General features: G+C 58.0%; 1 long non-coding RNA gene across 1 annotated transcript; it reads left to right on the top strand.

The window, feature by feature from the left end:
• The first annotated feature begins 11,393 nt into the window (after window positions 1-11,393).
• On the top strand, window positions 11,394-25,259 carry LOC125963365 (uncharacterized). The gene is made up of 3 exons (XR_007475229.1): window positions 11,394-11,415; window positions 11,920-11,962; window positions 25,207-25,259. It is a non-coding gene; the product is annotated as an uncharacterized LOC125963365 (long non-coding RNA).
• The last annotated feature ends 507 nt before the right edge of the window (window positions 25,260-25,766 follow it).

The raw sequence follows: 25,766 nt of genomic DNA, 5'->3' as shown, positions 1-25,766 counted from the left end.
GGGAACGTAATGTGAGGGCGCGGGTTAGTGTTAGCGTACGGGTTAGGATTAGGGGACAGGTGAGGGTCCGGCTTCGGGGAAGGGTTAGGGTTAGGGTTCAGGCTAGGGTTAGGGTTAAGGGACGGGGACGTTTTAGGGTCCGGGTGAGGGTACGACAACGCTTTAGGGGGATCGTACGTGTGAGGGCGCGGGTTAGTGTTAGCGTACGGGTTAGGATTAGGTGACGGGTGTGGGTCAGGCTTCAGGCAAGGGTTAGGGTTAGGGTTCGGGCTAGGGTTTGGGTTAGGGGATGGGGACGGTTTAGGGTCCGGGTGAGGGTACGACAACGCTTTAGGGGGAGCGTACGTGTGAGGGTGCGGGTTAGTGTTCACGTACGTGTTAGGATTAGGGATGTGTGAGGTTCAGGCTTCGGGGAAGGGTTAGGGTTAGTGTTCGGGCTAGGGTTAGGGTTAGGGGACGGGGACGGTTTAGGATCCCGGTGAGGGTATGACAACGTTTTAGGGGGAGCGTACGTGTGAGGGCGTGGGTTAGTGTTAACGTAGGGGTTAGGATTAGGGGACGGGTGTTGGTCAGGCTTTGGAGAAAGGTTAGGGTTCGGGTTCGGGGTAGGGGTAGGGTTAGGGGACGGGACGCTTTAGGGTCCGGGTGAGGGTACGACATTGCTTTAGGGGGAGCGTACGTGTGAGGGCGCGGGTTAGTGTTAGCGTACGGGTTAGGATTAGGGGACGGGTGAGGGTCAGGCTTCGGGGAAGGGTTAGGGTTAGGGTTCGGTCTAGGGTTAGGGTTAGGGGACGGGGACGGTTTAGGGTCCGGGCGAGGGTACGACAACGCTTTAGGGGGAGCATACGTGTGAGGGCGCGGGTTAGTGTTAGCGTACGAGTTAGGATTAGGGGACGGGTGAGGGTCAGGCTTCTGGGAAGTGTTAGGGTTAGGGTTCGGGCTAGGGTTAGGGTTAGGGGACTGAAACGGTTTAGGCTCCGGCTGAGTGTACGACATCGCTTTAGGGGGAGCATACGTGTGAGGGCGGGGGATAGTGTTAGCGTACGGGTTAGGATTAGGGGACGGGTGAGGGTCAGGTTTCGCGTAAGTGTTAGGTTTAGGGTTCGGGCTAGGGTTAGGGTTAGGTGACAGGACGGTTTAGTGTCCGGGTGAGGGTACAACAATGCTTTAGGGGGATTGTACATGTGAGGGCGCGGGTTAGTGTTAGCGTACGGGTTAGGATTAGGGGACTGGTGAGGGTCAGGCTTCGAGGAAGGGTTAGGGTTAGGGTTCGGGCTAGGGTTATGGTTAGGGGACGGGGACGGTTTAGGGTCCAGGCGAGGGTACGACAACGCTTTAGGGGGAGCGTACGTGTGAGGGCGCGTGTTAGTGTTAGCGTACGGATTAGGATTAGGGTACGGTTGAGGGTCAGGCTTCGGGGAAGGGTTAGGGTTAGGGTTCGGGATAGGGTTAGGGTTAGGGGACGGGGACTGTTTAGGGTCCGGGTGAGGGTACGACAAAGCTTTAGGGGGAGCGTACGTGTGAGAGGGTGGGTTAGTGTTAGCGTACGGGTTAGGATTAGGGGACGGGTGAGTGTCAGGCTTCGGGGAAGGGTTAGGGTTAGGGTTCGGGCTAGGGTTAGGGTTAGGGGCCGGGGACGATTTAGGGTCTGGGCGAGGGTATGACAACGCTTTAGGGGGAGCGTACGTGTGAGGGCGCGGGTTAGTGTTAGTGTACGTGTTAGGATTAGGGGACGGGTGAGGGTCAGGCTTCGGGAAAGTGTTAGGGCTAGGGTTCGGGCTGGAGTTAGGGTTAGGGGACGGGGACGGTTTAGGGTCCGGGTGAGTGTATGACAACGCTTTAGAGGGAGTGTACGTGTGAGGGCGCATGTTAGTTTTAGCGTACGGGTTAGGATTAGGGGACGGGTGAGGGTCAGGCTTCGGGGAAATTTTAGGGTTAGGGTTCAGGCTAGGGTTAGGGTTAGGGGACGGGGACGGTTTAGGGTCCGGGTGAGGGTACGACAACGCTTTAGGGGGAGCGTACGTGTGTGGGTGTGGGTTAGTGTTAGCGTACGGGTTAGGATTAGGGGACGGGTGAGTGTCAGGCTTTGGGGAAGAGTTAGGGTTAGGGTTCGGGCTAGGGTTAGGGTTAGGGGATGGGGACAGTTTAGGGTCCGGGTGAGGGTACGACAACGCTTTAGGGGGAGCATAAGTTTGAGGGCGCAGGTTAGTGTTAGCGTATGGGTTAGGATTAGGGGACGGGTGAGGCTCAGGCTTCGGGGAAGGGTTAGGGTTAGGGTTAGGGTTCGGGCTAGGGTTAGGGTTACGGGACGGGGACGGTTTAGGGTCCGGGTAAGGGTACGACAATGCTTTAGGGGGAGCGTACGTGTGAGGGCGCGGGTTAGTGTTAGCGTATGGGTCAGGATTAGGGACGGGTGAGGGTCAGGCTTCGGGGAAGGGTCAGGGTTAGGGTTTGGGCTAGGGTTAGGGTTAGGGGACGGGGACGGTTTAGGGTCCGGGCGAGTGTACGACAACGCTTTAGGGGGAGCGTACGTGTGAGGGCGCGGGTTAGTGTTAGCGTACGTGTTAGGATTAGGGGACGGGTTAGGGTCAGGATTCGGGGAAGGGTTAGTGTTGGGGTTCAGGCTAGGGTTAGGGTTAGGGGACGGGGACGGTTTAGGGTCGTGTTGAGGGTACGACAACGCTTTAGGGGGAGCGTACATGTGAGGGCGTGGGTTTGTGTTAGCGTACGGGTTAGGATTAGGAGACGGGTGAGGGTCAGGCTTCGGGGAAGGGTTAGGGTTAGGGTTCGGGCTAGGGTTAGTGTAGGGGACGGGGACGGTTTAGGGTCCGGGTGAGGGTAGGACAACGCTTTAGGGGCAGCGTACGTGTGAGTGCGTGGGTTAGTGTTAGCGTATGGGTTAGGATTAGGGGACGGGTGAGGTTCAGGCTTCGGGGAAGTGTTAGGGTTAGGGTTCGGGCTAGGTTTAGGGTTAGCGGACGGGGAAGGTTTAGGGTCCGTACGAGGGTACGACAACGCTTTAGGGGGAGCGTACGTGTGAGGGCACGGGTTAGTGTTAGCGTAGGGGTTAGGATTAGGGGACGGGTGAGGGTCAGTCTTCGGGGAAGGGTTAGGGTTAGGGTTCCAGCTAGGGTTAGGTTTAGGGGACGGGGACGGTTTAGGGTCCGGATAAGGGTACGACAACTCTTTGGGGGAGCGTCCGTGTGAGGGCACGGGTTGGTGTTAGCGTATGTGTTAGGATTAGGGGACGGGTGAGGGGAAGACTTTGGGGAAGGGTTAGGGTTAGGGTTCGGGCTAGGGTTAGGGTTAAGGGACGGGGACGGTTTAGGGTCCGGGTGAGGTTATGACAACGCTTTAGGGGGAGCGTACGTGTGAGGGCGTGGGTTAGTGTTAGCGTACGGGTTAGGTTTAGGGGACGGGTGAGGGTCAGGCTTCGGGTAAGGGTTAGGGTTAGGGTTCGGGCTAGGGTTAGGGTTAGGGGACGGGGACGGTTTAGGATCCGGGTGAGGATACGACAACGCTTTAGGGGGAGCGTACGTGTGAGGGCGCGGGTTAGTGTTACTGTACGGGTTAGGATTAGGAGACGGGTGAGGGTCAGGCTTCAGGGAAGGGTTAGGGTTAGGGTTCAGGCTAGTGTTAGGGTTAGGGGATGGGGACGGTTTAGGGTCCGGGTAAGGGTATGACAACGCTTTAGGGGGAGCATACGTGTGAGGGCATGTGTTAGTGTTAGCGTACGGGTTAGGATTAGGGGACGGGTGTGGGTCAGGCTTCGGGGAAGGATTAGGGTTAGGGTTCGGGCTAGTGTTAGGGTTAGGGTTCGGGGACGGTTTAGGGTCCGGGTGAGGGTACGACAACGCTTTAGGGGGAGCGTAAGTGTGAGAGGGCTGGTCAGTGTTAGCGTACGGGTTAGGATTAGGGGACGGGTGAGGGGCAGGCTTCGGGGAAGGGTTAGGGTTAGGTTTCGGGCTAGGGTTAGTGTTAGGGGACGGGGACGATTTAGGGTCCGGGCGAGGGTATGACAATGCTTTAGGCGGAGCCTACGTGTGAGGGCACGGGTTTGTGTTAATGTACGTGTTAGGATTAGGGGACGGGTGAGGGTCAGGCTTCGGGGAAGTGTTAGGGTTACGGTTCGGGCTAGAGTTAGGGTTAGGGGACGGGGACGGTTTAGGGTCCGGGTGAGTGTATGACAACGCGTTAGGGGGAGTGTACGTGTGAGGGCGCGGCTTAGTGTTAGCGTATGGGTTAGGATGAGGGGACGGGTGAGGGTCAGGCTTCGGGGAAGTTTAGGGTTAGGGTTCGGGATAGGGTTAGGTTTAGGGGACGGAGACGGTTTAGGGTCCGGGTGAGGGTACGACATCGCTTTAGGGGGAGCGTACGTGTGAGGGCGTGGCTTAGTGTTAGCGTACGGGTTAGGATTAGGGCACGGGTGAGGGTCAGGCTTTGGGGAAGTGTTAGGGTTAGGGTTCGGGCTAGGGTTAGGATTAGGGGACGGGGACGGTTTAGGGTCCGGGTGAGGGTACGACAACGCTTTAGGGGGAGCATACGTATGAGGCCGCACGTTAGTGTTAGCGTACGGGTTAGGATTAGGGGACGGGTGAGGGTCAGGCTTCGGGGAAGTGTTAGGGTTAGGGTTCGGGCTAGGGTTTGGGTTAGGGGACGGGGACGGTTTAGGGTCCGGGTGAGGGTACGACAACGCTTTAGGGGCAGCGTACGTGTGAGGGCGCGGGTTAGTCTTAGCGTACGGTTTAGGATTTGGGGCCGGGTGAGTGTCAGGCTTCGGGGAAGTGTTACGGTTAGGGTTCGGGCTAGGGTTAGGGTTAGGGGACGGGGACGGTTTAGGGTCTGGGTGAGGGTACGACAATGCTTTAGGGGGAGCGTACGTGTGAGGGCGTGGGTTAGTGTTAGCGTAGAGGTTAGGATTAGGGGATTGGTGAGGGTCAGGCTTCGGGGAAGGGTTAGGGTTAGGGTTCGGACTAGGGTTAGGGTAAGGGTACGGGGACGGTTTAGTGTCTGGGTGAGAGTACGACAACGCTTTAAGGGGAGCGTACGTGTGAGGGCGTGGGTTAGTGTTAGCGTACGTGTTAGGATTAGGCGACAGGTGAGGGTCAGGCATCGGGGAAGTGTTAGCTTTAAGGTTCGGGCTAGGGTAAGGGTTAGGAGACAGGGATGGTTTAGGGTCCGGGTGAGTGTACGACAACACTTTAGGTGGACCGTACGTGTGCGGGTGCGGGTTAGTGTTAGCGTACAGGTTAGGATTAGGGGAAGGGTGAGGGTCAGGCTTCGGGGAAGTGTTAGAGTTAGGGTTCGGGCTAGGGTTAGTGTTAGGGGATGGGGACGGTTTAGGTTCCGTGTGAAGGTACGACAATGCTTTAGGGGGAGCGTACGTGTGAGGGCGTGGGTTGGTGTTAGCGTACGGGTTAGGATTAGGGGCCGGGTGAGTGTCAGGCTTCGGGGAAGGGTTAGGGTTAGGGTTCGGGCTAGGGTTAGGGTTAAGGGACGGGGACGGTTTAGGGTCCGGGTGAGGGTACGACAACGCTTTAGGGGGAGGGTATGTGTGAGGGCGCGGGTTAGTGTTAGCGTACGGGTTAGGATTAGGGGACGGGTGAGGGTTAGGCTTCGGGGAAGGGTTAGGGTTAGTGTTCAGGCTAGGGTTTGGGTTAGGGGACGGGGACGGTTTAGGGTCCGGGTAAGGGTACGAAAACGATTTAGGGGGAGCGTACATGTGAGGGCACGGGTTAGTGTCAGCGTACGTGTAAGGATTAGGGGACGGGTGAGGGTCAGGCTTCGGGGAAGGGTTAGGATTAGGGTTCGGGCTAGGGTTAGGGTTAGGGGACGGCGATGGTTTAAGGTCAGGGTGAGGGTACGACAACGCTTTAGGGGGAGCGTACGTGTGAGGGCGTGGGTTAGTGTCAGCGTACGGGTAAGGATGAGGGGACGGGTGAGGGTCAGGCTTCGGGGAAGGATTAGGAATAGGGTTCGGGCTAGGGTTAGGGTTAGGGGACGGCGACGGTTTAGGGTCCGGGTGAGGGTACGACAACGCTTTAGGCGGAGCGTACGTGTGAGGGCGCGGGTTGGTGTTAGTGTACGGGTTAGGATTAGGGGACGGGTGAGGTTCAGGCTTCGGGGAAGTGTTAGGGTTAAGGTTCGGGCTAGGATAAGTGTTAGCGGACAGGGACGGTTTAGGGTCCGGGTGAGGGTACGACAACGCTTTAGGGCGAGCGTACGTGTGAGGGTGCGGGTTAGTGTTAGCGTACGTGTTAGGATTAGGGGACGGGTGAGGGTCAGGCTTCGGGGAAGGGATAGGCTTAGGGTTCCGGCTAGGCTTAGGGTTAGGTGATGGGGACGGTTTAGGGTCCGGGAGAGGGTACGACAACGGTTTATGGGGAGCGTACGTTTCAGGGCGCAGGATAGTGTTAGCGTCCGGGTTAGGATTAGGGGACAGGTGAGGGTCAGGCTTCGGGGAAGGGTTAGTGTTAGGGTTCGGGCTAGGGTTAGGGTTAGGGGACGGGGACGGTTTAAGGTCGGGGTGAGGGTACGACAACGCTTTAGGGGGAGCGTACGTGTGAAGGCGTGGGTTAGTGTCAGCGTACGGGTAAGGATTAGGGGACCGGTGAGTGTCAGGCTTCGGGGAAGGGTTAGGATTAGGGTTTGGGCTAGGGTTAGGGTTAGGGGACGGCGACGGTTTAGGGTCCGGGTGAGGGTACGACAACGCTTTAGGGGGAGCGTACGTGTGAGGGCATGGGTTGGTGTTAGCCTACGGGTTAGGATTAGGGGATGGGTGAGGTTCAGGCTTCGGGGAAGTGTTAGGGTTAGGGTTCGGGCTAGAATAAGGGTTAGGGGACAGGGACGGTTTAGGGTCCGGGTGAGGGTACGACAACGCTTTAGGGGGAGCGTACGTGTGAGGGTGCGGGTTAGTGTTAGCGTATGTGTTAGGATTAGGGGACGGGTGAGTGTCCGGCTTCGGGGAAGTGTTAGGGTTAGGGTTCGGGCTAGGGTTAGGGTTAGGGGACGAGGACGGTTTAGGGTCCGGGTGAGGGTACGACTACGCTTTAGGGGGAGCGTACGGGTGAGGGCGTTGGTTGGTGTTAGCGTACGGGTTAGGATTAGGGGCCGGGTGAGGGTCAGGCTTCGGGGAAGGTTTAGGGTTAGGGTTCGGGCTAGTTTTAGGGTAAGGGGTCGGGGACGGTTTAGTGTCTGGGTGAGGGTACAACAATGCTTTAGGGGGAGCGTATGTGTGAGAGCGTGGGTTAGTGTCAGCGTACGGGTAAGGATAAGGGGACGGGTTAGGGTCAGGTTTCGGGGAAGGGTTAGGATTAGGGTTCGGGCTAGGGTTAGGGTTAGGGGACGGCGACGGTTTAGGGTCCGTGTGAGGGTACGACAACGCTTTAGGGGGAGCGTACGTGTGAGGGCGTGGGTTAGTGTTAGAGTACGCTTTAGGATTAGGGGCCGGGTGAGTGTCAGGCTTCGGGGAAGTGTTACGGTTCGGGTTCGGGCTAGGGTTAGGGTTAGGGGATGGGGACGGTTTAGGGTCCGGGTGAGGGTATGACAACGCTTTAGGGGGAGCGTACGTGTGAGGGCGTGGGCTAGTGTTAGCGTCCAGGTTAGGATTAGCGGACGGGTGAGGGTCAGGCTTCGGGGAAGGTATAGGCTTAGGGTTCGGGCTACGGTTAGGGTTAGGGGATGGGAACGGTTTAGGGTCCGGGAGAGTGTACGAAAACGCTTTAGGGGGAGCGTACGTGTGAGGGCACAGGTTAGTGTTAGCGTATGGGTTAGGATTAGGGGACGGGTGAAGGTCAGGCTTCGGGGAAGGGTTAGGGTTATGGTTCGGGCTAGGGTTAGCGTTAGGGGACGGGGACGGTTTAGAGTCCGGGTGAGTGTACGACAACGCTTTAGGGAGAGCGTACGTGTGAGGGCGCGGGTTAGTGTTAGCGTACGGGTTAGGATTTTGGGACGGGTGAGGGTCAGCCTTCGGGGAAGGGTTCAGGTTAGGGTTCGGGCTACGGTTAGTGTAAGGGGACGGGAATCGTTTAGGGTCCGGGTGAGGGTACGACAACGCTTTAGGGGGAGCGTACGAGTGAGGGCGCAGGTTAGTGTTAGCGTATGGGTTAGGATTAAGGGTCAGGTGAGGGTCAGGCTTCGGGGAAGGGTTAGGGTTAGGGTTCGGGCTAGGGTTAGGGTTAGGGGACGGGGACGGTTTAGGGTCCGGGCGAGGGTACGACAACGCTTTAGGTAGAGCGTACGTGCGAGGGCGTGGGTTAGTGTTAGCGTATGGGTTAGGATTAGGGGCCGGGTGAGGTTCAGGCATCGGGAAAGGGTTAGGTTTAGAGTTCGGGCGAGGGTTAGGGTTAGGGGACGGGGTCGGTTTAGGGTCCGGGTGAGCGTACGACAACGCTTTTGGAGGAGTGTACATGTGAGGGTGCGGGTTAGTGTTACCGTACGGGTTAGGATTAGGGGAAGGGTGAGACTCATGCTTCGGGGAAGGGTTAGGGTTAGAGTTCGGGCTAGTGTTAGGGTTAGGGTATGGGGATGGTTTAGGTTCCAGGTGACGGTACGACAACGCTTTAGCGGGAGCGTACGTGTGAGTGCGTGGGATGGTGTTAGCTTCCAGGTTAGGATTAGGGCACGGGTGAGGGTCAGGCTTCGGGGAAGGGTTAGGGTTAGGGTTCGGCCTAGGGTTAGGGTTAGTGGATGGGGACGGTTTAGGGTCTTGGGGAGGGTACGACAACGCTTTAGGGGGAGCGTACGTGTGAGGGCGCGGGTTAGTGTTAGCGTACGGGTTAGGATTAGGGGACGGGTGAGGGTCAGGCTTCGGGGAAGGGTCAGGGTTCGGGCTAGGGTTACGGGACGGTGACGGGGACGGTTTAGGGTCCGGGTTAGGGTACGACAACGCTTTAGGGGGAGCGTACGTGTGAGGGCGTGGGTTAGTGTTAGCGTCCGGTTTAGGATTAAGGGACAGGTGAGGGTCAGCCTTCGGGGAAGGGTTAGGGTTAGGGTTCGGGCTAGGGTTAGGTTTAGGGGACGGGGACGGTTTAGGGTCCGGGTGAGGGCACGACAACGCTTTAGGGGGAGCGTACGTGTGAGGGCGCAGCTTAGTGTTAGCGTACGGGTTAGGATTAGGGGACTGGTGAGGGTCAGGCTTCGGGGAAGTCTTAGGGTTAGGGTTCGGGCTAGGGTTAGTGTTAGGGGACGGGGACGGTTTAGGGTCCGGGCGAGTGTACGACAACGCTTTAGGGGGAGCGTACGTGTGAGGGCGTGGGTTAGTGTTAGCGTACGGGTTAGGATTAGGGGACGGGTGAGCCTCAGGCTTCGGGGAAGGGTTAGGGTTAGGGTTCGGGCTAGGGTTAGGTTTACGGGACAGGGACGCTTTAGGGTCCGGGCGAGGGTATGACAACGTTTTAGGGGGAGCATACGTGTGAGGGCGCGGGTTGGTGTTGGCGTATGTGTTAGGATTATGGGACGGGTGAGGGTCAGGCTTCGGGGAAGGTTTAGGGTTAGGGTTCGGGCTAGGGTTAGGGTTAGGGGACGGGGACGGTTTAGGGTCCGGGTGAGGGTACAACAAGGCTTTAGGGGGAGCGTACGTGTGAGGGCGTGGGTTAGTGTTAGCGTACGGCTTAGGATTAAGGGACGGGTGAGGGGAAGGCTTCGGGGAAGGGTTAGGGTTAGGGTTCGGGCTAGGGTTAGGGTTAGGGGACGGGGACGGTTTAGGGTCCGGACGATGGTACAGCAACGCTTTAGGGGTAGCGTACGTGTGAGGGCCCGGGTTAGTGTTAGCGTACGGGTTAGGATTAGGGGACGTGTGAGGGTCAGGCTTCGGGGAAAGATTAGAGTTACGATTCGGTCTAGGGTTAGGGTTAGGGGTCGGGGACTGTTTAGGGTCCGGGTGAGGGTACGACAACGCTTTAGGCGGAGGGTACGGGTGAAGGCGCGGGTTAGTGTTAGCGTACGGGTTAGGATTAGGGGATGGGTGAGGGTCAGGTTTCGGAGAAGGGTTAGGATTAGGGTTTGGGCTAGGGTTATGGTTAGGGGACGGGGACGGTTTATGGTCCGGGCGAGGGTACGACAACGCTTTAGGGGGAGCGTACGTGTGAGGGCGCGGGTTAGTGTTAGCGTACGGGTTAGGATTAGGGGACGGTAGAGGGTCAGGTTTCGGGGAAGCGTTAGGGTTAGGGTTCGGGCTAGGGTTAGGGTTAGGGGACGGGGACGGTTTAGGGTCCGGGTGAGGGTACGACAAAGCTTTAGGGGGAGCATATGTGTGAGGGAGCGGGTTAGTGTTAGCGTACCGGTTAGGATTAGTGGACGGCTGTGGGTCAGGCTTCGGGGAAGGGTTAGGGTTAGGTTTAGGGATAGGGTTAGGTTTAGGGGACGGGGACGGTTTAGGGTCCGGGCGAGTGTACGACAACGCTTTAGGGGGAGCGTACGTGTGAGAGTGCGGGTTAGTGTTAGCGTACGGGTTAGGATTAGGGGACGGGTGAGGGTCAGGCTTCGGGGAAGGGTTAGGGTTAGGGTTCGGGTTAGGGTTAGGGTTAGGGGACGGGGAAGGTTTAGAGTCCGGGCGAGTGTACGACAACGCTTTAGGGGGAGCGTACGTGTGAGGGCATGGGCTAGTGTTAGCGTGTGGGTTAGGATTAGGGAATGGGTGAGGGTCAGGCTTCGGGGAAGGATTAGGTTTAGGGTTAGGGTTAGGGTTAGGGTTAGGGGACGTGGTCGGTTTAGCGTCCGGGTGAGCATACGACAACCCTTTAGGGGGAGCGTACATGTGAGGGTGAGGGTTAGTGTTAGCGTACGGGTTAGGATTAGGGAATGGGTGAGGGTCAGGCTTCGGGGAAGCATTAGGGTTAGGGTTCGGGCTAGGGTTAGGGTTAGGTGATGGGGACAGTTTAGGGTCCGGGTGAGGGTACGAGAAAGCTTTAAGGGGTGCGTACGTGTGAGGGCGCGGGTTAGTGTTAGCGTACGGGTTAGGATTAGGGGACGGGTGAGGTTCAGGCTTCGGGGAAGTGTTAGGGTTAGGGTTCGGGCTAGGGTTAGGGTTACGGGACGGGTACGGTTTAGGGTCCGGGTGAGGGTACGACAACGCTTTAGGGGGAGTGTACGTGTGAGGGCGTGGGTTAGTTTTAGCGTCCGGGTTAGGATTAGGGGACGGGTGAGGGTCAGGCTTCGGGGAAGGGTTAGGGTTAGGGTTCGGGCTAGGGTTAGGGTTAGGGGACGGGGACGGTTTAGGGTCCGGGTGAGGGTACAACAACACTTTAGGGGGCGCGTACGTGTGAGGACGTGGGTTAGTGTTAGCGTACGGGTTAGGATTAGGGGACGGGTGAGGGTCAGGCTTCGGGGAAGCGTTAGGGTTAGGGTTCGGGCTAGGGTTAGGGTTAGGGAACGGGGACGGTTTAGGGTCCGGGTGAGGGTACGACAATGCTTTAGGTGAAGCGAACGTGTGAGGGCGCGGGTTAGTGTTAGCGTACGGGTTAGTATTAGGGGACTGGTGAGGGTCAGGCTTCGGGGAAGTGTTAGGGTTAGGGTTCGGGCTAGGGTTAGGTTTAGGGGACGGGGAAGGTTAAGGGTCCGGGTGAGGTTACGACAACGCTTTAGGGGGAGCGTACGTGTGAGGGCGCAGCTTAGTGTTAGCATACGGGTTAGGATTAGGGGACTGGTGAGGGTCAGGCTTCGGGGAAGTGTTAGGGTTAGGGTTCGGGCTAGGGTTAGTGTTAGGGGACGGGGACGGTTTAGGGTCCGGGCGAGTGTACGACAACGCTTTAGGGGGAGCGTACGTGTGAGGGCGTGGGTTAGTGTTAGCGTACGGGTTAGGATTAGGGGACGGGTGAGCCTCAGGCTTCGGGGAAGGGTTAGGGTTAGGGTTCGGGCTAGGGTTAGGGTTACGGGACAGGGACGCTTTAGGGTCCGGGCGAGGGTATGACAACGTTTTAGGGGGAGCGTACGTGTGAGGGCGCGTGTTAGTGTTAGCGTACGTGTTAGGATTATGGGACGGGTGAGGGTCAGGCTTCGGGGAAGGTTTAGGGTTAGGGTTCGGGCTAGGGTTAGGGTTAGGGGACGGGGACGGTTTAGGGTCCGGGTGAGGGTACAACAAGGCTTTAGGGGGAGCGTACGTGTGAGGGCGTGGGTTAGTGTTAGCGTACGGCTTAGGATTAGGGGACGGGTGAGGGGAAGGCTTCGGGGAAGGGTTAGGGTTAGGGTTCGGGCTAGGGTTAGAGTTAGGAGACGGGGACGGTTTAGGGTCCGGACGATGGTACAACAAAGCTTTAGGGGTAGCGTACGTGTGAGGGCCCGGGTTAGTGTTAGCGTACGGGTTAGGATTAGGGGACGGGTGAGGGTCAGGCTTCGGGGAATGTTTAGAGTTACGATTCGGTCTAGGGTTAGGGTTAGGGGTCAGGGACTGTTTAGGGTCCGGGTGAGGGTACGACAACGCTTTAGGCGGAGGGTACGGGTGAAGGCGCGGGTTAGTGTTAGCGTACGCTTTAGGATTAGGGGCCGTGTGAGTGTCAGGCTTCGGGGAAGTGTTACGGTTCGGGTTCGGGCTAGGGTTAGTGTTAGGGGATGGGGACGGTTTAGGGTCCGGGTGAGGGTATGACAACGCTTTAGGGGGAGCGTACGTGTGAGGGCGTGGGCTAGTGTTAGCGTGTGGGTTAGGATTAGGGAATGGGTGAGGGTCAGGCTTCGGGGAAGGATTAGGTTTAGGGTTAGGGTTAGGGTTAGGGTTAGGGTTAGGGGACGTGGTCGGTTTAGCGTCCGGGTGAGCATACGACAACCCTTTAGGGGGAGTGTACATGTGAGGGTGAGGGTTAGTGTTAGCGTACGAGTTAGGATTAGGGGATGGGTGAGGGTCAGGCTTCGGGGAAGGGTTAGGGTTAGGGTTCAGGCTAGGGTTAGTGTTAGGGGATGGGGACGGTTGAGGATCTGGGCGAGGGTACGACAACGCTTTAGGGGGAGCGTACGTGTGAGGGCACCGGTTAGTGTTACCGTACGGGTTAGGATTAGGGGATGGGTGAGGGTCAGGCTTCGGGGAAGGGTTAGGGTTAGGGTTCGGGCTAGGGTAGGGTTAGGGGACGGGGACGGTTTAGGGTCCAGCTGAGGGTACGACAACGCTTTAGGGGGAGCCTGCGTGTGAGGGAGCGGGTTAGTGTTAGCGTACGGGTTAGGATTAGGGGACGGGTGAGGGTTAGGCTTCGGGGAAGAGTTAGGGTTAGGGTTCGGGGTAGGGTTAGGGTTACGGGACGGGGATGGTTTAGGGTCCGGGCGAGGGTACGACAACGCTTTAGGGGGAGCGTACGTGTGAGGGCGCGGGTTAGTGTTAGCGTGTGGGTTAGGATTAGGGAATGGGTGAGGGTCAGGCTTCGGGGAAGGATTAGGTTTAGGGTTAGGGTTAGGGTTAGGGTTAGGGTTAGGGTTAGGGGACGTGGTCGGTTTAGCGTCCGGGTGAGCATACGACAACCCTTTAGGGGGAGTGTACATGTGAGGGTGAGTGTTAGTGTTAGCATACGGGTTAGGATTAGGGAATGGGTGAGGGTCAGGCTTCGGGGATGCATTAGGGTTAGGGTTCGGGCTAGGGTTAGGGTTAGGTGACGGGAATGGTTTAGGGTCCGGGTGAGGGTACGAGAAAGCTTTAAGGGGTGCGTACATGTGAGGGCGCGGGTTAGTGTTAGCGTACGGGTTAGGATTACGGGACGGGTGAGGTTCAGGCTTCCGGGAAGGGTTAGGGTTAGGGGTCGGGCTAGGGTTAGGGTTACGGGACGGGTACGGTTTAGGGTCCGGGTGAGGGTACGACAACGCTTTAGGGGGAGTGTACGTGTGAGGGCGTGGGTTAGTTTTAGCGTCCGGGTTAGGATTAGGGGACGGGTGAGGGTCAGGCTTCGGGAAAGGTTTAGGGTTAGGGTTCCGTCTAGGGTTAGGGTTAGGGGACGGGGACGATTTAGGGTCCGGGTGAGGGTACGAGAACGCTTTAGGGGGAGCGTACGTGTGAGGGCGCGGGTTAGTGTTAGCGTACGGGTAGGATTAGGGGACGGGTGAGGGTCAGGCTTCGGGGAAGTGTTAGGGTTAGGGTTCGGGCTAGGTTTAGGGTTAGCGGACGGGGATGGTTTAGGGTCCGGGCGAGGGTACGACAACGCTTTAGGGGGAGCGTACGTGTGAGGACGCGGGTTAGTGTTAGCGTACGTGTTAGGTTTAGGGGACGGGTGAGGGTCAGGCTTCGGGGAAGGGTTAGGGTTAGGGTTCGGGCTAGGGTTAGGGTTAGGGTTAGGGGACGGTTTAGGGTCTGGGTGAGGGTACGACAACGCATTAGGGGGAGCGTACGTGTGAGGGCACGGGTTAGTGTTAGCGTAGGGGTTAGGATTAGGGGACGGGTGAGGGTCAGTCTTTGGGGAAGGGTTAGGTTTAGGGTTACAGCTAGGGTTAGGTTTAGGGGACGGGGACGGTTTAGGGTCCGGGTGAGGGTACGACAACCCTTTGGGGGAGCGTACGTGTGAGGGTGCGGGTTGGTGTTAGCGTATGTGTTAGGATTAGGGGACGGATGAGGGGAAGACTTTGGGGAAGGGTTAGGGTTAGGTTTTGGGCTAGGGTTAGGGTTAGGGGACGGGGACGGTTTAGGGTCCGGGTGAGGTTACGACAACGCTTTAGGGGGAGCGTACGTGTGAGGGCGCGGGTTGGTGTTAGCGTACGGGTTAGGATTAGTGGCCGGTTGAGGGTCAGGCTTGGGGGAAGGGTTAGGGTTAGGGTTCGGGCTAGGTTTAGGGTTAGGGGACGGGGACGGTTTAGGGTCCGGGTGAGGGTACGACAATGCTTTAGGGGGACCGTACGTGTGAGGGCGTGTGTTAGTGTTAGCGTACGGGTTAGGATTAAGTGATTGGTGAGGGTCAGGCTTCGGGGAAGGGTTAGGGTTAGGGTTCGGACTAGGGTTAGTGTAAGGGTACGGGGACGGTTTAGTATCTGGGTGAGAGTACGACAACGCTTTAAGGGGAGCGTACGTGTGAGGGCGCGGGTTAGTGTTAGCGTACGTGTTAGGATTAGGGGACAGGTGAGGGTCAGGCTTCGGGGAAGGGTTAGTGTTACGGTTCGGGCTAGGGTTAGGGTTAGGGGACGGGGACGGTTTAAGGTCGGGGTGAGGGTACGACAACGCTTTAGGGGGAGCGTACGTGTGAAGGCGTGTGTTAGTGTCAGCGTACGGGTAAGGATTAGGGGACCGGTGAGTGTCAGGCTTCGGGGAAGGGTTAGGATTAGGGTTCGGGCTAGGGTTCGGGTTAGGGGACGGCGACGGTTTAGGGTCCGGGTGAGGGTACGACAACGATTTAGGGGGAGCGTACGTGTGAGGGCACGGGTTGGTGTTAGCGTACGGGTTAGGATTAGGGGACGGGTGAGGTTCAGGCATCGGGGAAGTGTTAGCTTTAGGGTTCGGGCTAGGGTAAGGGTTAGGGGACAGGGATGGTTTAGGGTCCGGGTGAGTGTACGACAACGCTTTAGGTGGACCGTACGTGTGCGGGTGCGGGTTAGTGTTAGCGTACGGGTTAGGATTAGGGGAAGGGTGAGGGTCAGGCTTCGGGGAAGTGTTAGGGTTAGGGTTCGTTCTAGGGTTAGGTTTAGGGGACGGGGACAGTTTAGGTTCCGGGTGAAGGTAAGACAATGCTTTAGGGGGAGCGTACGTGTGAGGGCGCGGGTTGGTGTTGTCGTATGTGTTAGGATTAGGGGACGGGTGAGGGGAAGACTTCGTGGAAGAGTTAGGGTTAGGGTTCAGGCTAGGGTTTGGGTTAGGGGACGGGGACGGTTTAGGGTCCGGGTGAGGGTACGACAACGCATTAGGGGCAGCGTACGTGTGAGGGCGCGGGTTGGTGTTAGCGTACGGTTTAGGATTAGGGGCCGGGTGAGTGTCAGGCTTCGGGGAAGTGTTACGGTTAGGGTTCGGTCTAGGGTTAGGGTTAGGGGACGGGGACGGTTTCGGATCCGGGTGAGGGTACGACAACGCTTTAGGGGGAGCGTACGTGTGAGGGCGCGGGTTGGTGTTAGCGTACGGGTTAGGAGTAGGGGCCGGTTGAGGGTCAGGCTTCGGGGAAGGGTTAGGGTTAGGGTTCGGGCTAGGGTTAGGGTTAGGGGACGGGGACGGTTTAGGGTCTGGGTGAGGGTACGACAACGCTTTAGGGGGAGCGTACGTGTGAGGGCGTGGGTTAGTGTTAGCGTACGGGTTAGGATTAGGGGATTGGTGAGGGTCAGGCTTCGGGGAAGGGTTAGGGTTAGTGTTCGGGCTAGGGATTGGGTTAGGGGACGGGGATGGTTTAGGGTCCGGGTGAGGGTACGAAAACGATTTAGGGGGATTGTACATGTGAGGGCGCGTGTTAGTGTTAGCGTACGGGTTAGGATTAGGGGATTGGTGAGGGTCAGGCTTCGGGGAAGAGTTAGGGCTAGGGTTCGGGATAGGGTTAGGATAAGGGAACGGGGACGGTTTAGTGTCTGGGTGAGGGTACAACAACGCTTTAGGGGGAGCATACATGTGAGGGCGTGGGTTAGTGTCAGCGTACGGGTAAGGATTAGGGGACGGGTGAGGGTCAGGCTTCGGGGAAGGGTTAGGATTAGGGTTCGGGCTAGGGTTAGGCTTAGGGGACGGCGATGGTTTAGGGTCGGGGTGAGGGTACGACAATGCTTTAGGGGGAGCGTACGTGTGAGTGCGTGGGATGGTGTTAGCTTCCGGGTTAGGATTAGGACACGGGTGAGGGTCAGGCTTCGGGGAAGGTTTAGGGTTAGGGTTCTTCCTAGGGTTAGGGTTAGGGGATGGGGACGGTTTAGGGTCCGGGGGAGGGTACGACAACGCTTTAAGGGGAGCGTACATGTGAGGGCGCGGGTTAGTGTTAACGAACGGGTTATGATTAGGGGACGGGTGAGGGTCAGGCTTCGGGGAAGGTTTAGGGTTAGGGTTCGGGCTAGGGTTAAGGTTAGGGGACGGGGAAGGTTTAGGGTCCGGGTGAGGGTACAACAACGCTTTAGGGGGAGCATACATGTGAGGGCGCGGGATAGTGTTAGCGTCCGGGTTAGGATTAGGGGACGGGTGAGGGTCAGGTTTCGGGGAAGGGCTAGGGTTAGGGTTCGGTCTAGGGTTAGGGTTAGGGGATGGGGACGGTTTAGGTTCCGGCTGAGGGTACGACAACGCTTTAGGGGGAGCGTACGTGTGAGGGTGCGGGTTAGTGTTAGCGTACGGGTTAGGATTAGGGGACGGGTGAGGGTCAAGCTTCGGGGAAGGGTTAGGGTTTGGGTTAGGGTTAGGTTTAGGGGACGGGGACGGTTTAGGGTCCGGGCGAGTGTACGACAGCGCTTTAGGGGGAGCATACGTGTGAGGGCGCGGGTTAATGTTAGAGAATGGGTTAGGATTAGGGGACGGGTGAAGGTCAGGCTTCGGGGAAGGGTTAGGGTTAGGTTTCGGGCTAGTGTTAGGGTTAGGGGACGGGGACTGTTTAGGATCCGAGTGAGGGTACGACAACGCTTTAGGGGGAGCGTACGTGTGAGGGCGCAGGTTAGTGTTAGCGTACGGGTTAGGATTAGGGGACGGGTGTGGGTCAGGCTTCGGGGAAGGGTTAGGGTTAGAGTTCGGGCTAGGGTTAGGGTTAGGGGACGGGGTCTGTTTAGGGTCCGGGTGAGCATACGACAACGCTTTAGGGGGAGTGTACGTGTGAGGGTGAGGGTTAGTGTTAGCGTACGGGTTAGGATTAGGGGACAGGTGAGGGTCAGGCTTCGGGGAAGTGTTAGGATTAGGGTTCGGGCTAGGGTTAGGCTTAGGGGACGGGGACGGTGTAGGGTCCGGGCGAGGGTACGACAACGGTTTAGGGGGAGCGTACGTGTGAGGGCGCGGGTTAGTGTTAGCGTACGGGTTAGGATTAGGGGACGGGTGAGGGTCAGGCTTCGGGGAAGGATTAGGGTTAGGGTTCGGGTTAGGGTTAGGGGACGGGGACGGTTTAGGGTACGGGTGAGGGTACGACAACGCTTTAGGGGGAGCGTACGTGTGAGGGCGTGGGTTAGTGTTAGCGTCTGGGTTAGGATTAGGGGACGGGTGAGGGTCAGGCTTCGGGGAAGGGTTAGGGTTAGGGTTCAGGCTAGGGTTAGTGTTAGGGGATGGGGACGGTTGAGGGTCCGGGCGAGGGTACGACAACACTTTAGGGGGAGCGTACGTGTGAGGGCGCCGGTTAGTGTTAGCGTACGGGTTAGGATTAGGGGATGGGTGAGGGTCAGGCTTCGGAGAAGTGTTAAGATTAGTGTTCGGTCTAGGGTTAGGGTTAGGGGACGGGGACGGTTTAGGGTCGGGGTGAGGGTACGACAATGCTTTAGGGGGAGCGTACGTGTGAGTGCGTGGGATGGTGTTAGCTTCCGGGTTAGGATTAGGACACGGGTGAGGGTCAGGCTTCGGGGAAGGTTTAGGGTTAGGGTTCTTCCTAGGGTTAGGGTTAGGGGATGGGGACGGTTTAGGGTCCGGGGGAGGGTACGACAACGCTTTAAGGGGAGTGTACATGTGAGGGCGCGGGTTAGTGTTAACGAACGGGTTATGATTAGGGGACGGGTGAGGGTCAGGCTTCGGGGAAGGTTTAGGGTTAGGGTTCGGGCTAGGGTTAAGGTTAGGGGACGGGGAAGGTTTAGGGTCCGGGTGAGGGTACGACAACGCTTTAGGGGGAGCATACATGTGAGGGCGCGGGATAGTGTTAGCGTCCGGGTTAGGATTAGGGGACGGGTGAGGGTCAGGTTTCGGGGAAGGGCTAGGGTTAGGGTTCGGTCTAGGGTTAGGGTTAGGGGATGGGGACGGTTTAGGTTCCGGGTGAGGGTACGACAACGCTTTAGGGGGAGCGTACGTGTGAGGGTGCGGGTTAGTGTTAGCGTACGGGTTAGGATTAGGGGACGGGTGAGGGTCAAGCTTCGGGGAAGGGTTAGGGTTTGGGTTAGGGTTAGGTTTAGGGGACGGGGACGGTTTAGGGTCCGGGCGAGTGTACGACAGCGCTTTAGGGGGAGCATACGTGTGAGGGCGCGGGTTAATGTTAGAGAATGGGTTAGGATTAGGGGACGGGTGAAGGTCAGGCTTCGGGGAAGGGTTAGGGTTAGGTTTCGGGCTAGTGTTAGGGTTAGGGGACGGGGACTGTTTAGGATCCGAGTGAGGGTACGACAACGCTTTAGGGGGAGCGTACGTGTGAGGGCGCAGGTTAGTGTTAGCGTACGGGTTAGGATTAGGGGACGGGTGTGGGTCAGGCTTCGGGGAAGGGTTAGGGTTAGAGTTCGGGCTAGGGTTAGGGTTAGGGGACGGGGTCTGTTTAGGGTCCGGGTGAGCATACGACAACGCTTTAGGGGGAGTGTACGTGTGAGGGTGAGGGTTAGTGTTAGCGTACGGGTTAGGATTAGGGGACAGGTGAGGGTCAGGCTTCGGGGAAGTGTTAGGATTAGGGTTCGGGCTAGGGTTAGGCTTAGGGGACGGGGACGGTGTAGGGTCCGGGCGAGGGTACGACAACGGTTTAGGGGGAGCGTACGTGTGAGGGCGCGGGTTAGTGTTAGCGTACGGGTTAGGATTAGGGGACGGGTGAGGGTCAGGCTTCGGGGAAGGATTAGGGTTAGGGTTCGGGTTAGGGTTAGGGTTAGGGGACGGGGACGGTTTAGGGTACGGGTGAGGGTACGACAACGCTTTAGGGGGAGCGTACGTGTGAGGGCGTGGGTTAGTGTTAGCGTCTGGGTTAGGATTAGGGGACGGGTGAGGGTCAGGCTTCGGGGAAGGGTTAGGGTTAGGGTTCAGGCTAGGGTTAGTGTTAGGGGATGGGGACGGTTGAGGGTCCGGGCGAGGGTACGACAACACTTTAGGGGGAGCGTACGTGTGAGGGCGCCGGTTAGTGTTAGCGTACGGGTTAGGATTAGGGGATGGGTGAGGGTCAGGCTTCGGAGAAGTGTTAAGATTAGTGTTCGGTCTAGGGTTAGGGTTAGGGGACGGGGACGGTTTAGGGTCCGGGTGAGGGTACGACAACACTTTAGGGGGATCGTACGTGTGAGGGCGCGGGTTTGTGTTAGCGTACGGGTTAGGATTAGGGAACGGTTGAGGGTCAGGCTTCGGGGAAGGTTTAGGGTTACGGTTCGGGCTACGGTTAGGGTTAGGGGACGGGGACGGTTTAGGGTCCGGGCGAGGGTACGACAATGCTTTAGGGGGAGCGTACGTGTGAGGGCGCAGGTTAGTGTTAGCGTACGGGTTAGGATTAGGGGATGGGTGAGGGTCAGGCTTCGGGGAAGGGTTAGTGTTAGGGTTCAGGCTAGGGTTAGGGTTAGGTGACGGTGACGGTTTAGGGTCCAGGCGAGGGTACGACAACGCTTTAGGGGGAGACTGCGTGTGAGGGCGTGGGTTAGTGTTAGCGTACGGGTTAGGATTAGGGGATGGGTGAGTGGCAGACTTCGGGGAAGGCTTAGGGTTAGGGTTCGGGCTAGGGTTAGGGTTACGGGACGGGGACGGTTTAGGGTCCGGGCGAGGGTACGACAAAGCTTTAGGGGGAGCGTACGTGTGAGGGTGTGTGTTACTGATAGCGTACCGGTTAGGATTAGGGCACGGGTGAGGGTCAGGCTTCGGGGAAGGGTTAGGGTTAGTGTTCGGGGTAGGGTTAGCGTTAGGGGACAGGGACGGTTTAGGGTCCGGGCGAGGGTACGACAACGCTTTAGGGGGAGTGTACGTGTGAGGGCGCGGGTTAGTGTTAGCGTACGGGTTAGGATTAGGGGACGGGTGAGGGTCAGGCTTCGGGGAAGGGTTAGGTTTAGGGTTCGGGCTAGGGTTAGGGTTAGGGGACGGGGACGGTTTAGGGTCCGGACGAGGCTACGACAATGCTTTAGGGGAAGCGTACGTGTGAGGGTGCGTGTTAGTGTTAGCGTACGGGTTAGGATTAGGGGACGGGTGAGGGTCAGGCTTCTGGGAAGTGTTAGGGTTAGGGTTTGGGCTAGGGTTAGGGTTAGGGGACGGGGACGGTTTAGGGTCTGGGTGAGGGTACGACAACGCTTTAGTGGGAGCGTACGTGTGAGGGCGCGGGTTAGTGTTAGCGTACGGGTTAGGATTAGGGGCCGGGTGAGGGTCAGGCTTCGGGGAAGGGTTAGGGTTAGGGTTCGGACTAGGGTTAGGCTTAGGGGACGGGGACGGTTTAGGGTCCGGACGAGGGTATGACAATGCTTTAGGGGGATCGTACGTGTGAGGCTGTGGGTTAGTGTTAGCGTACAGGTTAGAATTAGGGGACGGGTGAGGGTCAGGCTTCGAGGAAGGGTTAGGGATAGGGTTCGGGCTAGGGTTAGGGTTAGGGGACGGGGACGGTTTAGGGTCCAGGCGAGGGTACGACAACGCTTTAGGGGGAGCGTACATGTGAGGGCGCATGTTAGTGTTAGCGTACGGGTTAGGATTAGGGTACGGTTGAGGGTCAGGCTTTGGGGAAGGGTTAGGGTTCGTGCTAGGGTTAGGTTTAGGGCACGGGGACGGTTTAGGATCCGGGTGAGGGTACGACAACGCTTTACGGGGAGCGTACGTGTGAGGGCGTGGGTTAGTGTTAGCGTACGGGTTAGGATTAGGGGACTGGTGTTGGTCAGGCTTCAGAGAAGGGTTAGGGTTAGGGTTCGGGCTGGTGTTAGGGTTAGGGCACGGGGACGGTTTAGGATCCGGGTGAGGGTACGACAACGCTTTACGGGGAGCGTACGTGTGAGGGCACGGGTTAGTGTTAGCGTACGGTTTAGGATTAGGGGACGGGTGTTGTTCTGGCTTCGGAGACGGGTTAGGGTTCGGGCTAGGGTTAGGGATAGGGGACGGGGATGGTTTAGGGTCCGGGCGAGGGTACGACAACGCTTTAGGGGGAGCGTACGTGTGAGGGCGCAGGTTAGTGTTAGCGTACGTGTTAGGATTAGGGGACGGGTGAAGGTCAGGCTTCGGGGAAGGGTTAGGGTTAGGGTTCGGGCTAGGGTTAGGGTTAGGGCACGAGGACGGTTTAGTATCCGGGTGAGGGTACGACAACGCTTTACGGGGAGCGTACGTGTGAGGGCGCGGGTTAGTGTTAGCATACGGGTTAGGATTAGGGAACGGGTGTTGGTCAGGCTTCAGAGAAGTGTTAGGGTTCGGGTTCGGGCTAGGGTTAGGATTAGGGGACGGGGACGGTTTAGGGTTCGGGCGAGGGTACGACAACGATTTAGGGGTAGCGTACGTGTGAGGGCGCGTGTTAGTGTTAGCGTACGGGTTAGGATTAGGGGACGGGTTAGGTTCAGGCTTCGGGGAAGGGTTAGGGTTGGGGTTCAGGCTAGGGTTAGGGTTAGGGGACGGGGATGGTTTAGGGTCGTGTTGAGGGTGCGACAACGCTTTAGGGGGAGCGTACGTGTGAAGGCGTGGGTTTGTGTTAGCGTACGGGTTAGGATTAGGGGACGGGTGAGGGTCAGGCTTCGGGGAAGGGTTAGGGTTAGGTTTCGGGCTAGGGTTAGGGTTATGGGATGGGGACGGTTTAGGGTCCGGGCGAGGGTATGACAACGCTTTAGGGGGAGCGTACGTGTGAGGGCGCGGGTTAGTGTTAGCGTACGTGTTAGGATTAAGGGACGGGTGAGGGTCAGGCTTCGGGGAAGGGTTAGGGTTAGGGTTCGGGCTAGGGTTAGGGTTTCGGGACGGTGACGGTTTAGGATCCGGGTGAGTGTACGACAACGCTTTAGGGAGAGCGTACGTGTGAGGGCCTGGGTTGGTGTTAGTTTGCGGGTTAGGATTTGGGGATGGGTGAGGGGAAGGCTTCGGGGAAGGGTTAGTGTTAGGGTTCGGGCTAGGGTTAGGGTTAGGGGACGGGGACGGTTTAGGGTCCGGGTGAGGGTACCACAACGCTTTAGGGGGAGCGTACGTGTGAGGGCGCGGGTTAGTGTTACTGTATGGGTTACGATTAGGGGACGGGTGAGGGTCAGGTTTCGGGGAAGGGTTAGGGTAAGGGTTCGGGATAGGGTTAGGGTTAGGGGACGGGGACGGTTTAGGGTCCGGGTGAGGGTACGACAATGCTTTAGGGGGAGCGTACGTGTGAGGCCGTGGGTTAGTGTTAGCATACGGGTTAGGATTAGGGTACGGTTGAGCGTCAGGCTTCGGGGAAGTGTTAGGGTTAGGGTTCGGGATAGGGTTAGGGTTAGGGGACGGGGACGGTTTAGGGTCCGGGTGAGGGTACGACAATGCTTTAGGGTGAGCGTACGTGTGAGGCCGTGGGTTAGTGTTAGCGTACGGGTTAGGATTAGGGGACGGGTGAGTGTCAGGCTTCGGGGAAGTGTTAGGGTTAGGGTTCGGGCTAGGTTTAGTGTTAGGGGACGGGGACGGTTTAGGATCCGGGTGAGGGTATGACAACGTTTTAGGGGGAGCGTAAGTGTGAGGGCGCAGGTTGGTGTTAGCGTACGCGTTGGGATTAGGGGACGGTTGAGGAGAAGGCTTCGGGGAAGGGTTAGGGTTAGGGTTCGGGCTAGGGTTAGGGGATGGGGACGGTTTAGGGTCCGGGCGAGGGTATGACAACGCTTTAGGGGAAGCATACGTGTGAGGGCGTGGGTTAGTGTTAGCGTACGTGTTAGTATTAGGGGACGGGTGAGGGTCAGGCTTCGGGGAAGGGTTAGGGTTAGGGTTCGGGCTAGGGTTAGGGTTAGGGCACGGGGATGGTTTAGGATCCGGGTGAGGGTACGACAACGCTTTACGGGGAGCGTACGTGTGAGGGCGTGGGTTAGTGTTAGCGTACGGGTTAGGATTAGGGGACGGATGTTGGTCAGGCTTCAGAGAAGGGTTAGGGTTCGGGTTCGGGCTAGGGTTAGGATTAGGGGACGGGGACGGTTTAGGGTCCGGGTGAGGGTATGACAACGCTTTAGGGGGAGCGTACGTGTGAGGGCGTGGGTTAGTATTAGCGTAGGGGTTAGGATTAGGGGCCGGGTGAGGGTCAGGCTTCGGGGAAGGGTTAGGGTTAGGGTTCGGGCTAGGGTTAGGGTTAGGGGACGGGGCGGTTTAGGGTCCGGGCGAGGGTACGACAACGCTTTAGGGGGAGCGTACGTGTGAGGGTGCGGGTTAGTGTTAGCGTACGGGTTAGGATTAGGGGACGGGTGAGGGTCAGGCTTCGGGGAAGGGTTAGGTTTAGGGTTCGGTCTAGGGTTAGGGTTAGGGGACGGGGACGGTTTAGGGTTCGGGTGAGGGTACGACAACGCTTTAGGGGGAGCGTACGTGTGAGGGCGCGGGTTAGTGTTAGCGTACGGGTTAGGATTAGGGGACGGGTGAGGGTCAGGCTTCGGAGAAGTGTTCGGGTTAGGGTTCGAGCTAGTGTTAGGGTTAGGGGACGGGGACGGTTTAGGGTCCGGGTCAGGGTACGACTACGCTTTAGGGGGAACGTACGTGTGAGAGGGCGGGTTAGTGTTAGCGTACGGGTTAGGATTAGGGGCCGGGTGAGTTTCAGGCTTTTGGGAAGGGTTAGGGTTAGGGTTCGGGCTAGGGTTAGGGTTAGGGGACGGGGACGGTTTAGGGTCTGGGTGAGGGAATGACAACGCTTTAGGAGGAGCGTAAGTGTGAGGGCGCGGGTTGGTGTTAGCGTACGGGTTAGGATTAGGGGACGGGTGAGGAGAAGGCTTCGGGGAAGTGTTAGGGTTAGGGTTCGGGCTAGCGTTAAGGTTAGGGGATGGGGACGGTTCAGGGTCCGTGTGAGGGTATGACAACGCTTTAGGGGGAGCGTATGTGTGAGGGCGTGGGTTAGTGTTAGCGTACGTGTTAGGATTAGGGGACGGGTGATGGTCAGGCTTCGGGGAAGGGTTAGGGTTAGTGTTCGGGCTAGTGTTAGGGTTAGGGCACGGGGACGGTTTAGGATCCGGGTGAGGGTACGACAACGCTTTACGGGGAGCGTACGTGTGAGGGCGCGGGTTAGTGTTAGCGTACGGGTTAAGATTAGGGGACGGGTGTTGTTCAGGCTTCGGAGAAGGGTTACGGTTCGGGCTAGGGTTAGCGATAGGGGACGGGGACGGTTTAGGGTCCGGGCGAGGGTACGACAACGCTTTAGGGGGAGCGTACGTGTGAGGGCGTGGGTTAGTGTTAGCGTACGGGTTAGGATTAGGTGACGGTTGAGGGTCAGGCTTCGGGGAAGGGCTAGGGTTAGGGTTAGGGCTAGGATTAGGGTTAGGGGACGGGGACGGCTTAGGGTACGGGCGAGGGTACGACAACGCTTTAGGGGTAGCGTACGTGTGACGGCGCGTTTTACTGTTAGCGTACAGGTTACGATTAGGGGACTGGTGAGTGTCAGGCTTCGGGGAAGGGTTAGGGTTAGGGTTTGGTCTAGGTTTAGGGTTAGGGGACGGGGACGGTTTAGGGTCCGGGTGAGTGTACGACAACACTTTAGGGGGAGCGTACGTGTGAGGGCGCGGGTTAGTGTTAGCGTACGGTTTAGGATTAGGGGACCCGAGAGGGTTAGGCTTCGGGGAAGGTTTAGGGTTAGGGTTCGGGCTAGGGTTAGGGTTAGGGTTAAGGGACGGGGACGGTTTAGGGTCCGTGTGAGGGTACGAGAACGCTTTAGGGGGAGCGTACGTGTGAGGGCGCGGGTTAGTGTTAGCGTACGGGTTAGGATTAGGGACGGGTGAGGGTCGGGCTTCAGGGAAGGGTTAGGGTTAGGGTTCGGGCTAGTGTTAGGGTTAGGGGATGGGGACGGTTTTGGGTCCGGGTCAGGGTACGACAACGCTATAGGGGGAGCGTACGTGTGAGAGGGCGGGTTAGTGTTAGCGTACGGGTTAGGATTAGGGGCCGGGTGAGGTTCAGGCTTCGGGGAAGGGTTAGGGTT

This window comes from Orcinus orca, unplaced genomic scaffold, assembly GCF_937001465.1.
Source record: "Orcinus orca unplaced genomic scaffold, mOrcOrc1.1 scaffold_184, whole genome shotgun sequence".
Lineage (NCBI taxonomy): Eukaryota > Metazoa > Chordata > Mammalia > Artiodactyla > Delphinidae > Orcinus > Orcinus orca.
The sequence above is the reverse complement of the archived record's forward strand: the minus strand, read 5'-3'. Positions and strand labels throughout refer to the sequence as shown.